A 14,454-nucleotide genomic window follows, 5' to 3' on the forward strand; every position below is an offset into this window, starting at 1 on the left:
CCTTCAAAAAAAACCTGTCTATTCTAGACCTACAGCTACCCCTATGGTAGGTGAAACCCCCGTGACCTGGGGTGTGCCGGATGTGGACATCCACCAGGCGAGCTTCACTGGCTATGCTATTCAACGCGACGCTATCATAAGCCAGGCGATCTCCGGGACCCCCCCGGTCACGGGACCTCGTAATGGTGTTGAAGTCCCCACCGAAGACCACCTGTCGGCTCGTAAAAAGAAAGGGCTTGATCCTCAGGAAGAGACATTTGCGGTCCCACTTGGACTGCGGGCCGTGGATGTTGATGAGCCAGAGCTCTTGTCCCCTCATGAAGACATCTAGGATCAGGCACCTCCCCATTTCCAACTCAGTAACCCGTCGGCATTCAACTGCTGCAGTCTTAAAAAGGACTGCCACCCCGCTATACGGCTCAGCCGCAAGAGACCAGTATGAGGGCCCGCACCTCCACTCCCTCCGTGCTTTATAGATGGCCCCCATGTCTGTTAGTCTGGTCTCTTGCAAGAATAAAATTTCTGCCTCAATCCGGGAGAGAAAATCAAAGGCCCTGAAGCGAGCCGCATCTGACTTAATGCTGGCGACATTAATAGACGCCAGCGTCAACGGGGCAAGTTCAGCCATCATGGGTGATCTAGTTGGATGGCCAATTTCTTCCCTACCCCGCTATTACCTCCTCCTGGGGAGGGGTCAGACACCTTCCTTTTCAGGGAAGCTCCCGACGTGTTCATCCCACCCCCCCCCCGGTGTCCTCACCCCCGGGTTCCAGGTCTGTCCCCCCCTCAGGAGGAACAATGCCCCCTGAGGGACGGACTCCGCCATCCCCTGAAGGACCCTCCGGTGTTGCCCCCGGCCCAGCACCCTCGTCTCGCGGTTCATCATCTGAACCTCCGAGGGCGCTGAACCGGTTGGAGAGTCTGATCAGAGGGGGGTCAGCGGGCCCTTCCTTATGCACCCTTGTGGTCGGGGGCGGGGGGGACTTTGAAGGCTTGTCAGCCTTCCTCCCCACCGCTTTGCGCTTGGCACGTCTGGTTTTGCCACCTGGTGCTGTAGGCTGCTCTTGGACATCCTCATCAACACTTTCATACTGAGAGGAATTGTCCAAGTCAGCCGCTTTCTCCTCTCTCTCCATCCTCCTGATCTCCTCACTCACCGCACTCTCCCCCAGGGCCTCAGAGGCTTTGGCCACAGGCCTGGAAGGAGGAGCAGGCATCACCCCGGTTGCCCGAGGCTCCACCTGTCCCTTACCTCCCTGGCGCTTTTCCTGCCTCCGCTGGTACGCGGGGCCCCGTGCAGCATTGCCCTTCCTCACTGGCCCCTCAGCCCTTCCCCCTCCGCCACCACCTGCCACAGCAGAAGAAGCGCCACCGGGGGTTGCCCCACCGCGGTCTCCCCTCACCGGGCCTGCGGCGGCATTAGAGAAAGAGCTAGGGCAGCGGCTGAGAGGGTGACCTAGGTCACCACACAGGTGGCACCGAATGTCTTTGCACAAGGCAGCCAGGTGACCTACCCCACCACACAACGCGCACTTCTGCACCTTGCAGTTGGCGCTGAAGTGGGTGGGGTCGCCGCACTTGTGGCAGACCCTCGGTTGCCCCTGGTAGAAGACCAGGATCCTGTCCCTTCCCAGGAACACCGAGGAAGGGATGTGGGTGACCGTGCCGCCGGAAACCTTCAATTTGACCATGAAGGTCCAGCCCCCCGACCAGATGCCAAACTCGTCCCTGTTCTTTTTTGGGACCTCGGTGACCTCCCCGTAACGGGAAAGCCACGTCATGATGTCCATGCCTGCGAGTGACTCGTTACATGTAACCACGGTCACTCGCTTGACGGAATTTTGGCGAGACACCGCTTGAGCCACAAAGTCTCGCCATCCGGGCTCTTCTCGCACCAGCTCGTAGTTCGACCAGAAGAGCTCAAGCCCCTCTGGCCGCACGAAACTGACATCAAAGAAGCGGGACGCCGAAGGATGTATCAGGGCAAAGATGTCATTCGCCCCGAAGCCCATCTTAAGGAGGAGCTCCACCACCTTGCTCCTAGGTGGACAAGCTTCACTGCCCCCCACCTAAGACGGACCACATTCCTTCTTGGCGGCCCCTGCCCGGCTGTGGGGAGAGACCAAACAGTCCCTCCCTCCCTTTGATTTTGGAAGGCTGCTAGGCCATGTCTCTCTATCCAGAAAGACAAGTCCACTGTCCTCCCCTCTACAATGATCGATCTTTCTCCCCTTTGGAGGGCCTCCAGGAAACGGCGGTGCAAACCGCCGTCCCCGGAGCCCGGAGGCGAGGAGACCCCCCCGGAACCACCCCAACCCAGACGGGCCAGCCCTCCCTCCACCACCACCACTCGTGCTCGCACCCTCATTCACTCTCCCGTTCACTCTTTTATTATTTCCACTCGCTCCGGCACTCACTCCAGCATTTACTGCCACATTCACACTCGCACTCACTCCCTCATCCATATCGCTCACATCACCATTTATGTCCTCAAACAGCTCTTCAAAAATATCTCCTATCTCACTCCCACTCTCACTTCCAGATAGACCACTATTTACATTAGCAGACTTGGTGTTGCAGTACCCCTGCCTGCCTGCTGGGGGCCCTGACTGGCCAGTGCTCTGCTCCTTGGAGCTGCTGGCACTGCTCCAACTCTTGTCCAGGAGTGCCGCTGCCCCTTTAAATACCTCCGAGCAGAGCGCACTCAGTACGCCCTGCCCGAGCCTGGGAGCAGCAGCAGCTCCTGGGTTCTCTGGCTCCACTTTTTTTTCTTTTTGCGGTGTCTTTGCACTGAGGGCAGGGACGGCCACTGCCACCGCACCCTACCCTCTGCTGTCCGTCCCCGCCGGCTTCCCAGGGAGTGCCAGAGCCCCCGCACCACCAGATGGATGTAAGCGGGCTGGGGATCCCGACAACTCCCTGCCGACTTTTGGAGGCACTATGCTGCTTGAGGGGGTAGGCGGGACAGGAGGCAGTGGGCCCGCCAAGGCCACGCCCCCCCGCCGGCCGCAGCCACCCCGGGCAGAGCAGTGACCCCTTGCGAGGCCACGCCCCCCAGGTGACGCGGGCACAGCGGGCGGGACAGCGGCCGAGGAGGACACGCCCCCCCCACATGCCGCAGCCTTTGCAGGCCGGGCAACACTCGGGGAGGCCACGCCCCCCTCGCGGACCGTCACTGCGCCCCTGAACCCACCACTTGATGTTGGCAGGGCTGGCCACTCCCCCTCATCGCCCAGCGGCGGCGGTGCCCCCAGCACGGACCCCTTTTTGGGTCTACGCGCCGGGGACCCCGCTCTTGCCACGGGCGCCGTCAGAGGAGCTACCAGCCTCTTGCATTTTTTTAGCTGCTGCTTCACAGCAGCCTCCACGCCCTTTCTAGGTCTCTGGACCCCCATAAGTGGACCAGACTTAACGGACCCATGCGTGGGGGATCCAGAGACCCCAGCACTCACCGCCGGAGGTGCGGTCCTGGCTGTACCCGTGCTGAGCGCCAGGCCAGCCCCCCCTGCCACCGGGGACTGAGCCCGGACACCACTACCGCCAATACCGCCAGCGGCTGTTACACCACTGGCACCAGCACCGACCTCCATGTCGCTGCCTGAACCCTCACCGCCACCACCAGATGTGACGGTAAGGTCCAGGCACACATCACTCTGCCCGCGCCCCCGCTGCGGACTCACCACAGGGCCCGAGCCGGGGTGGGCAGCGGGTTCCATACAGCGGGACAGAGGGGCCCCGGAAAGAGGGACAAACATAAGTTTGTCAGCCACGGTGTTTTTTGGCTTGCGCTTGTTTTTTTTCTTTTTCCTCTTTCCGGTTGCCTCGTCCTCAGGGCAGACCTCATCCCCAAAGAGCAGTGTGCCAAACCGCTCTGGGGACTCGATCCGCCTCACCTGTTGTAGGACGAGGCAGCCCCCCTCACTACTACTGTCCCCACTCCCACCAGCCTCCCCCTCGCCCCCACTTTCCTCCGAGTAACTGGAGTCCGGTGGGAGAGCCACTTGCTCAGGGGCAACCCCGCTGCATGTTACCTGGGTGTTGTTGCTCACCAGGCCTTCAGGTGGGGCAGGCGTAGATGTTCCGCCATCCTCCTCCTCCTCTTGGCCCTCCACCTGGCAGGGGCCTCCCGACCCCCCAGGAGACCCACCGGTCATGGCTCTAAACCGGTCATCGTTTTTAAGTTTCTCTGCGAAGGGGCCGCTCCCACTCAGGATAGCCGCCCGTATCTCCTCCAAGGCCCTGATAGCCCCCTTCAGCCTCTCCACCGTGGTGGAGACCTCAGCTCGTCTCGAGGCGGGGAGCCGGTTCTTAGCCACCGCTCGTGCTCCCCTTAACTCCTCCCGGAGTTTTCTCAGCTGTTTGGCGGCCTCCTCATATTCGCAGAGGTGCGCATGGATGCGGGAGGCGTAGATGGTAGATGGCTCTCCCTCAGCTCTGGAGCCCCAGATGTTGGGGGGCTCTGCCACTGCACCTCTGCTCTGGGCCGCCACTCCTCCAGGAGGAGGAGCCGCCACGGTACCAGCTCCGTCCCGGGGCTCCTGGGTCCTGCGACCCCCTCTCTCCTGGCTCCGTCTCTTCCCCATCTCCCTGGGACTGGCTGGCTGCACCCTGGCCTCCAGATGGTGCTGAGGCCCCCCACCCCCAGCTGGCTTGCCGGGGGATGGGAGCCAGGGGCACAGCCCCGGCGCTCAGTCCCAGGGAAAGTCCTCTTTCCTGGGAAGGGGGCAGAAGGAAAGTCCTTGCAGGAAAAAACCTCCCTTCCCAGGAGCTTAGCAAGACCCTAGCCTGCAGACGCTGAGCACAGATACTCCTCCTCTTCCTGGGCGTGCTCTATCCTCCAGTCACCTCCAGAGCTGCACTCACTATGCTGCTGGTGCAGTCACTGTGCACATACATTACTGATCCTGAGTTACCTCCTGTATTATACTCCAGAGCTGCACTCACTATTCTGCTGGTGCAGTCACTGTGCACATACATTACATTACTGATCCTGAGTTACCTCCTGTATTATACTCCAGAGCTGCACTTACTATTCTGCTGGTGCAGTCACTGTGTACATACATTACTGATCCTGAGTTACCTCCTGTATTATACCCCAGAGCTGCACTCACTATTCTGCTGGTGCAGTCACTGTGTACATACATTACATTACTGATCCTGAGTTACATCCTGTATTATACTCCAGAGCTGCACTCACTATTCTGCTGGTGCAGTCACTGTGTACATACATTACATTACTGATCATGAGTTACCTCGTGTATTATACCCCAGAGCTGCACTCACTATTCTGCTGGTGCAGTCACTGTGTACATACATTACATTACTGATCCTGAATTACCTCCTGTATTATACCCCAGAGCTGCACTCACTATTCTGCTGGTGCAGTCACTGTGTACATACATTACATTACTGATCCTGAGTTACCTCCTGTATTTTACCCCAGAGCTGCCCTCACTATTCTGCTGGTGCAGTCACTGTGTACATACATTACATTACTGATCCTGAGTTACCTCCTGTATTATACTACAGAGCTGCACTCACTATTCTGCTGGTGCAGTCACTGTGTACATACATTACATTACTGATCCTGAGTTACATCCTGTATTATACCCCAGAGCTGCACTCACTATTCTGCTGGTGCAGTCACTGTGTACATACATTACATTACAGATCCTGAGTTACATCCTGTATTATACTCCAGAGCTGCACTCACTATTCTGCTGGTGCAGTCACTGTGTACATACATTACATTACTGATCCTGAGTTACATCCTGTATTATACTCCAGAGCTGCACTCACTATTCTGCTGGTGCAGTCACTGTGTACATACATTACATACTGATCCTGAGTTACCTCCTGTATTATACTCCAGAGCTGCACTCACTATTCTGCTGGTGCAGTCACTGTGTACATACATTACATTACTGATCCTGAGTTACATCCTGTATTATACTCCAGAGCTGCACTCACTATTCTGCTGGTGCAGTCACTGTGTACATACATTACATTACTGATCCTGAGTTACATCCTGTTGATCTTTTATTATAAAAATGAAAAACATAACAATAATAACAGAAATAACAGGAATATCAGCCAGACAATGATCCGTATACTGAACACTGGTCCGGCCGCTCATTCTCTCCTCTCATATATTATACTATTATACAGAGTAATAACTAATAATATCTTACACCTTCCGGTCCGGTCACCAACAAACTAATAAGAAACAATAAAATAAACAAAGGCCAACATAAATATATACATAAACATTTTTTTTTTAAATATATATATATGAAATAACCAAACTATACAAATATATACAAGACTAAACTAAACCCCCCACACTGAAGCCCCCCATTCCCAACCCCCGCACTGACCTGAGAGCTGGTCCTGCGCCTCATGCCTCAGTCCATGTCCATCGTCCATAGGCCAGATCAGGCAGTGCCAGTGTTTCCCCAAACACCCCAGTGTCCCATAGTCCCACAAGATAAACCCACCTCCCCCCTTTTCCCAGCACCCAACCTAACACCTACACCCAAATCTATATCCCTATATACAATATATACAGAAACAAACACTACAACACCCACAAATCACAAAGCCCAAGTTCGGCGCCTGCAGCCCTACATCACTGTATACTGATCACAAAACAAAAATCTACAGTGTCAGCGGCAGCCCACCACCAGGAAAGGAGATGACCAGACTAGGGCACACTAAAAGAAAAGCCCCTCCAGAGGACAATGAAGCAGGAAATGGACCATGCTTTCCAGCATGGTACCACAATGCTCCCGAGGACAGTTCCTGTCCTCAGAGCTCCTACACTTCAGAATGTCCCTCACACACAGTTTCCCATGGAAGCAGCGCCAAGCCAAATCCCAAAACTTCAAGGGGATCCTGATAGAATTCAAAAGATGCAAACCCACCCCAAGATCCCGACTTGGGCAATCCCTGAGCACCAGAGGCCTCTGGAAATGGGTCAACAGAACCCTATTGTCAAGGAGTTTCCTTGGCAGAATCCCGATCTCCCACATTCCCAGACCCCACCGGCGAATTACCTTCAGAACCAAGGTAGCGTAAGCCGGAAGATGTCCATGCGGTGTGCGAAGATCCTTCACTTGCCTTCCTGTCTCCCATTCCTGGAAGAAAGGCTGAAACCATCCCCTACAGGAGAATACCCACGGAGGAGCCCTCTCTTTCCAGAGGTTTGCAATATTGATCTTAATGAAGGTATCCACAAGGAATACCACAGGGTTGACCATACCCAACCCTCCTAGTCTCGTACTGTAAGTAACCTCCCTCTTGACCAGGTTCAGTCTATTCCCCTATAACAGTTGGAAGAGCAAACTGTAGACCCGAGTCCAGAGAGACTCCGGCAAGATGCATACACTGCCCAGATAAATCAGTAAAGGGAGCAGGTAAGTTTTGATCAGGTTTACCCTTTCCCTGAGGGACAAAGACCAACCCTTCCATTGGTTCACCTTCTGAGTGGCAATCTCTAGCCTGCTGTCCCAATTTTGTTTGGGGTAATCCCCCTGGCCAAATTCGATGCCAAGGACTTTTGCAGAGACTTTGGGTCCTGGAAGGGTGTCCGGGAGATCAAAACCAGGATCTCCTCCTCCCAGCCAGAGACTCTCACACTTATTCCGGCTGATCTTGGACCCGGATGCCTCCGAGTAGCGATCTACCTCTGACATCAGCTACCCTGCCTCCTCGTGAGAGGAAACAAAAACAGTGACATCATCGGCATACATCACCACCCTCAGAGTGGCTTCCGGTGCTGCCTGGTCCATCCCGACCCCGGCCAACGGTCCACGCTTCACCCTCCTAAGAAGTGGGTCAATCGCGAACACGTACAGCAGCGGGCTCAAGGGACAACCCTGGCAAACACCTGCTGCTACGTCACTGCTACTACAAGCAGAGACGGGGCTCTGCTCCTCACTACCGTGCTCTGTACTCTCCCCGAGCCTTTGCAGTGGATCCACAGCAGAACCCGGGCTGGGCAATGTGGCTTATACAATGAGCTGACCCTGCAGGCGACTCAGGGGGTACAGGGAGGGGGGTATACACATAGCTTACCTCTACCTGAAGCTTTGGCTTGGTCCATTATTCTGTATAGAGGATTATGTGGGGCCATTAACTCTATGAAGGACTATGTGGGGACCATAATACTGTATGGAAGGCAATGTGGAACCCATTCTGTATGGAGGACTATTGGGGACTATGTAGGGCCCATTATACAGCATGGAGGGCTGTGTGGAGATCACAGTTGGGCCATCATACTGGGTTGGGGGTCACCATAGTTTGTGGTGGGAGATTGAGAGGGTACAGTTGGTCCATCATAGGAGGAAAATTACTTTGTAAGGGCTGCAAAGTTGTGAGATATACTCGTCTGTGACTCCACAGAATATTAATTTTTTGGAAGATGGGGTCCAATTAAACTTCTGCTAGGGGCCCCATGACTTCTATGTGTGTCCCTGCCCACAAGGACATATCCAATGCCCCAGTCATGTGATCTGACTCAAGATCTATTAATTAAAATCTACTTTATTTGTAGGCCAACGCCTTTAAGTCTGTTTCCATATGAAAAGGTTTCCTCGTTACATTTGACAATAAGGGTATATATCATGGTTGGCCGCGACTCTATCCGAGCTTTTCATTGTGGCCTCTGTGTATTTGGGTTTGACCTCCCTGCCTTGGGGGGGTTGATCCCGTATTTGCTGTGGGAATGTGGCAGTAAATTATCACAATATCTGAGCTGCGTTTTGTGGATTTTGCTGCGGTTTTCTTCTTATGTGTTACACTTTGCATTACAAAGAGTGAAATCCTCGTGGAATCGCTAGAGATGTCAAATCTACAGGACCAGTCAGTCAAAGGTTCCTTAAAATCCCATCTCCAGCCCCCGATGCGGTAAGGAAAATCCAGATGGAAACTCCGCAGCGCATCCGACCTGTGTGAACATACCTTAATCCTGAGACCAAAGCAGAAGACTGGAGGAAGAGGAAGAAGGGGCTGAAAAGTGTCCAAGTGGCCTGGAGGGTTATATCCTCCTTCTTCTGATGTTCTCTCTGCTGTTCCATTAAATTTTCCACTAGTGATTTTCTTGATACATTTTTTGATTCCAAGTTCCCGTTATGGTGGTTTCTCAAACACGACGCTCAGCACCTCTGCGGTGAGTCATGGTGGTCTCCTACACACGACGCTCAGCACCTCTGCGGTGAGTTATGGTGGTCACCTACACACGACGCTCAGCACCTCTGCGGTGAGTTATGGTGGTCACCTACACACGATGCTCAGCACCTCTGCGGTGAGTTATGCTGGTCTCCCACACACGACGCTCAGCACCTCTGCGGTGAGTTATGGTGGTTTCTCAAACACGACGCTCAGCACCTCTGCGGTGAGTCATGGTGGTCTCCTACACATGATGCTCAGCACCTCTGCGGTGAGTTATAGTGGTCTCCCACACACGACGCTCAGCACCTCTGCTGTGAGTTATGGTGGTCACCTACACACGACGCTCAGCACCTCTGCGGTGAGTTATGGTGGTCACCTACACACGACGCTCAGCACCTCTGCGGTGAGTTATGGTGGTCACCTACACACGGCGCTCAGCACCTCTGCGGTGAGTTATGCTGGTCTCCCACACACGACGCTCAGCACCTCTGCGGTGATTTATGGTGGTCTCCTACACAACGCTCAGCACCTCTGCGGTGAGTCATGGTGGTCTACACATGACGGTCAACACCACGGGGTGAGTCATGGTGGTCTCCTACACATGGCGCTCAGCACCTCTGCGGTGATTTATGGTGGTCTCCTACACAACGCTCAACATCTCTGCAGTGAGTCATGGTGGTCTCCTACACATGACGCTCAACACCACGGGGTGAGTCATGGTGGTCTCCCACACACGACGCTCAGCACTTCTGCGGTGATTTATGGTGGTCTCCTACACAACGCTCAGCACCTCTGCGGTGAGTCATGGTGGTCTCCTACACATGACGCTCAACACCACGGGGTGAGTCATGGTGGTCTCCTACACATGACGCTCAGCACCTCTGCGGTGAGTTATAGTGGTCTCCTACACATGCTCAGCACCTCTGCGGGGAGTCATGGTGGTCTCCTACACGACGCTCAGAACCTCTGCGGTGAGTTATGGTGGTCTCCTACACATGACGCTCAACACCTCTGCGGTGAGTCATGGTGGTCTCCTACACGACGCTCAGTACCTCTGCGGTGAGTTATGGTGGTCTTCTACACACGACGCTCAACACCTCTGCGGTGAGTTGTGGTCTCCTACACACGAAGCTCAACACCTCTGCGGTTAGGGTGGTCTCCTACACACGACGCTCAGCACCTCTGCGGTGAGTTAGGGTGGTCTCCTACACACGGCGCTCAGCACCTCTGCGGTGAGTCATGGTGATCTCCTACACACGACGCTCAGCACCTCTGCGGTGAGTCATGGTGGTCTCCTACACACAACGCTCAGCACCTCTGCGGTTAGGGTGGTCTCCTACACACGATGCTCAGCACCTCTGCGGTGAGTTATGGTGGTCTACACACGACACTCAACACCACGGCGGTGAGTCATGGACTCCTAGACATGATGCTCAGCACCTCTGCGATGAGTCACGGTGGTCTCCTACACATGACGCTCAACACCACGGCGATGAGTCATGGTGGTCTCTACACATGACGCTCAGCACCTCTGCGATGAGTCACGGTGGTCTCCTACACATGACGCTCAGCACCTCTGCGGTGAGTTATGGTGGTCTCCTACACACGACGCTCAGCACCTCTGCGGTGAGTCATGGTGGTCTACGCGACGCTCAGCACCTCTGCGGTGAGTTATGGTGGTCTCCTACAGATGACTCTCAGCACCTCTGCAGTGAGTTATGGTGGTCTCCCACACACAACGCTCAGCACCTCTGCGGTGAGTCATGGTGGTCTCCTACACGACGCTCAGCACCTCTGCGGTGAGTTATGGTGGTCTCCTACACATGCCGCTCAGCACCTCTGCGGTGAGTCATGGTGATCTCCTACACACGACGCTCAACACCTGTTGTGAGTTCATTTTCCCCTTCACCATTGAGGTCTGATGAACTCCTTCTTCTGGTGAAGGAAGGTAGTGAGGCTGATTACAAAGCACCTGAGCAGAATGATGATGACTGGGTGACTGGGATTGCTGACTGGATATAAGGCGGCCGACGCCCTTCTGCCTTGCAGGTGATTACTCTGAGGGATTCTTGGAGACCAGTCTGATTCCTGCTCCTCAAAATCTAAGTTTTCTGCTCTACTTTTTGCATTTGTGTTTGGGTTTTGTTTTGCCTTGTTTTTCTGGATTTCTGCCTTTCCCTGCTGGGTGAGCTGATTTCCTTTTTGCTCTGTCTTCAGATAATACCTGAGTACTGATATAGTCTTTTTGAAGCCTAGCGTCTTCAGCTCCTTTTTCCCTATCAGTCTGTTGGCTCTTGTTTTTGAGAGGGTTTTGGCGGATTGCAGACAGCAGCTTTTCTATTCTGTCCTATTTAGTTAGCTTGGGCCCCATCATTTGCTCAGCCTATCTTTCTATCTGTGTGAGTGTTTTTTCATCTTGCTTCACCGTCATTATATGTTGGGGGCTGCCTATTGCTTTGGGGTCTGCTCTGGGGCAGTTTAGAATTCCCTTTCTGTCTTTAGGCTATGTAGTTCTCCGGCTGTGATCGAGGGGTCTAAGGCACCGTAGGAACCCCCCACGGCTACTGCTAGTTGTTGTTGTTAGGTTCAGGGGTCTGCAATCCGATAGCTGCCAACTTCTCTGGTTTTCTGGACTTAACTAGTATTTCTGTTTTTGCCTCCTACGGTGACTCATTCATAACAGAATCACCCGCCATACCGCAGATCCTGGGGTACTCAATAGCAGGAAAGAATTGTAAAAAAAAAAAAAAAAAAAAAAGTGTGTATATTTTTTCCTCTATATCTCTGAGGCTGTAAGGGGAATTTTTTTTTCTTTCTCAATGGAGATGAAGCAATTGTCGGATCGTGTGGAGCAGCTCGCTGCGGAAGTGCGGGGAATTTCCGCATACCTTGCTCATTCACATGCTGCTGAACCAAAGATCCCTACTCCTGATGTGTTTTTTGGGGATCGGTCTAAATTTTTGAATTTCAAAAATAATTGTAAGTTATTTTTTGCCTTGAAGCCTAACTCGTCAGGGAGCTCCGCGCAGCAGGTTAAAATTGTCATCTCTTTGCTGCGTGGCGATCCCCAGGATTGGGCGTTTTCTTTGAAACCAGATGATCCTATTCTGACTAATGTGAACGCATTTTTTCAAGCCTTGGGGTTGTTGTATGACAAACCTAATGCTATTGATCAGGCTGAAAAGACCATGTTGGCATTGAGCCAGGGTCGAGATTCTGCAGAAATGTACTGTCAAAAATTCCAAAAGTGGGCGGTCCTTACTACCTGGAATGATAATGCCTTGGCAGCTCTCTTTCGGAAGGGTTTGTCAGAAGCTGTAAAAGATACTATGGTGGGATTTCCTGTTCCCTCTGGTCTTGACGATTCTATGTCATTAGCCATTCAGGTTGATCGGCGTTTACGTGAACGCAGGACTGCACGAGAGATGTTGCCACCTGTTGAACAAATGTCTGAACCTATGCAATGTGATAGAGTTTTGTCCAGGGAGCAACGTCAGGAGTTCAGAAGGCGTAATAAGCTGTGTTTTTTCTGTGGAGATGCCTCGCATATTATTTCTGTCTGTCCAAAACAAGAGAAACGTTTTGCACACACGTTTTCTGTGGGTGGTGTTCAACCTAAGTTTCTTCTGGCAATTACTCTGATCTGCTCCTTGTCCACATTTTCCGCCAAGGCTTTTGTGGATTCGGGAGCAGCCCTGAATCTAATGGACTTGGATTTTGCTAAATGTTGTGGATTTCCGATGACAGATGCCTATCCCTTTGAGGGGGATTGATGCTACTCCTTTGGCGAAAAATAAACCTCAGTTTTGGACCCAGGTGGTAATGCGGGTCGCCCCAGACCATCAAGAAAATTGCAGATTTTTGGTGTTGCATAATTTGCATGATACCATTGTTCTGGGGTTTCCCTGGTTGCAAATTCATAATCCAGTTTTGGATTGGAAATCTGTGTCTGTGGTGAGTTGGGGTTGTCGGTGTGCCCTTAGTGAGGCTCCGGTTTTTTCCACCTCTCCTCAGTCGCATGATGTTCCTGACTATTTGGCTGATTATTATGATGTATTTAGTGAGAATGAGTCTGCATCTTTGCCTCCTCATAGGAGTTATGACTGTGCAATTGAACTGAGCCCGGGGTGTAAATTTCCTAAGGGTCGGCTCTTCAATTTATCTGTACCCGAGCACAAGGCTATGCGATCCTATATTAAGGAGGCGTTGGAGAAGGGTCATATTAGACCATCCTCTTCACCCTTAGGTGCCGGGTTTTTTTTCGTGGCCAAAAAGGATGGATCATTAAGACCTTGTATTGATTATCGTGCCCTCAACAAAATTACTATTAAATATCAGTATCCGTTACCCCTGATTTCGGATCTATTCTCCAGAGTTAAAGGTGCTTGCTGGTTTACCAAGCTTGACCTCAGGGGGGCGTATAATCTTATCCGCATTAAGCATGGGGATGAATGGAAGACGGCGTTTAATACTCCGGAGGGACATTTTGAGTACCTGGTGATGCCTTTTGGGCTCACTAATGCCCCTTCTGTCTTCCAGTGCTTCATGAACGACATTTTCCGAGACTTTGTGGATAAATTTTTGATTATCTATCTGGATGATATTTTGATCTTCTCCAAGGATTGGGATTCTCATGTGGAACATGTTCGGACTGTGTTCCAGATCTTGAGGGAGAATTCCCTGTATGTCAAAGGATCTAAATGCCTTTTTGGGGTACAGAGGATTTCATTTTTGGGATTTATTTTGTCTCCGTCAACTATGGAAATGGACCCGGCCAAGGTACAGGCCATTTATGATTGGGTTCAGCCCACTTCTTTGAAGGCCCTCCAGAAGTTTTTGGGTTTTGCTAATTTTTATCGGAAATTTATAGCAAAATTTTCTAGTATTGCCAAGCCATTGACTGATCTGACTAAAAAGGGTGCTGATGTGTTGAATTGGTCTCCGGAGGCTGTTTCTTCCTTTCAGGAGCTGAAGCGAAGACTCACTTCTGCCCCGGTTTTGCGGCAACCAGATGTCTCACTCCCGTTCCAGGTAGAGGTGAACGCTTCTGAGATTGGTGCAGGAGCTGTTTTGTCCCAAAAGGATCCTGTAACATCTAAAATGAATCCCTGTGCTTTCTTTTCCCGAAAGTTCTCTCCATCTGAACGTAACTATGATGTGGGGAATCGGGAACTGTTAGCCATGAAGTGGGCATTTGAGGAGTGGAGACATTGGTTGGAGGGAGCTAAACACCAAGTCGTGGTCCTCACTGACCACAAGAATTTGATTTACCTGGAGTCGGCC

This window comes from Dendrobates tinctorius, unplaced genomic scaffold (genome assembly GCF_039654945.1).
Source record: "Dendrobates tinctorius isolate UK_male_01 unplaced genomic scaffold, ASM3965494v1 ptg000152l, whole genome shotgun sequence".
In the NCBI taxonomy this organism is placed as follows: Eukaryota; Metazoa; Chordata; class Amphibia; order Anura; family Dendrobatidae; genus Dendrobates; species Dendrobates tinctorius.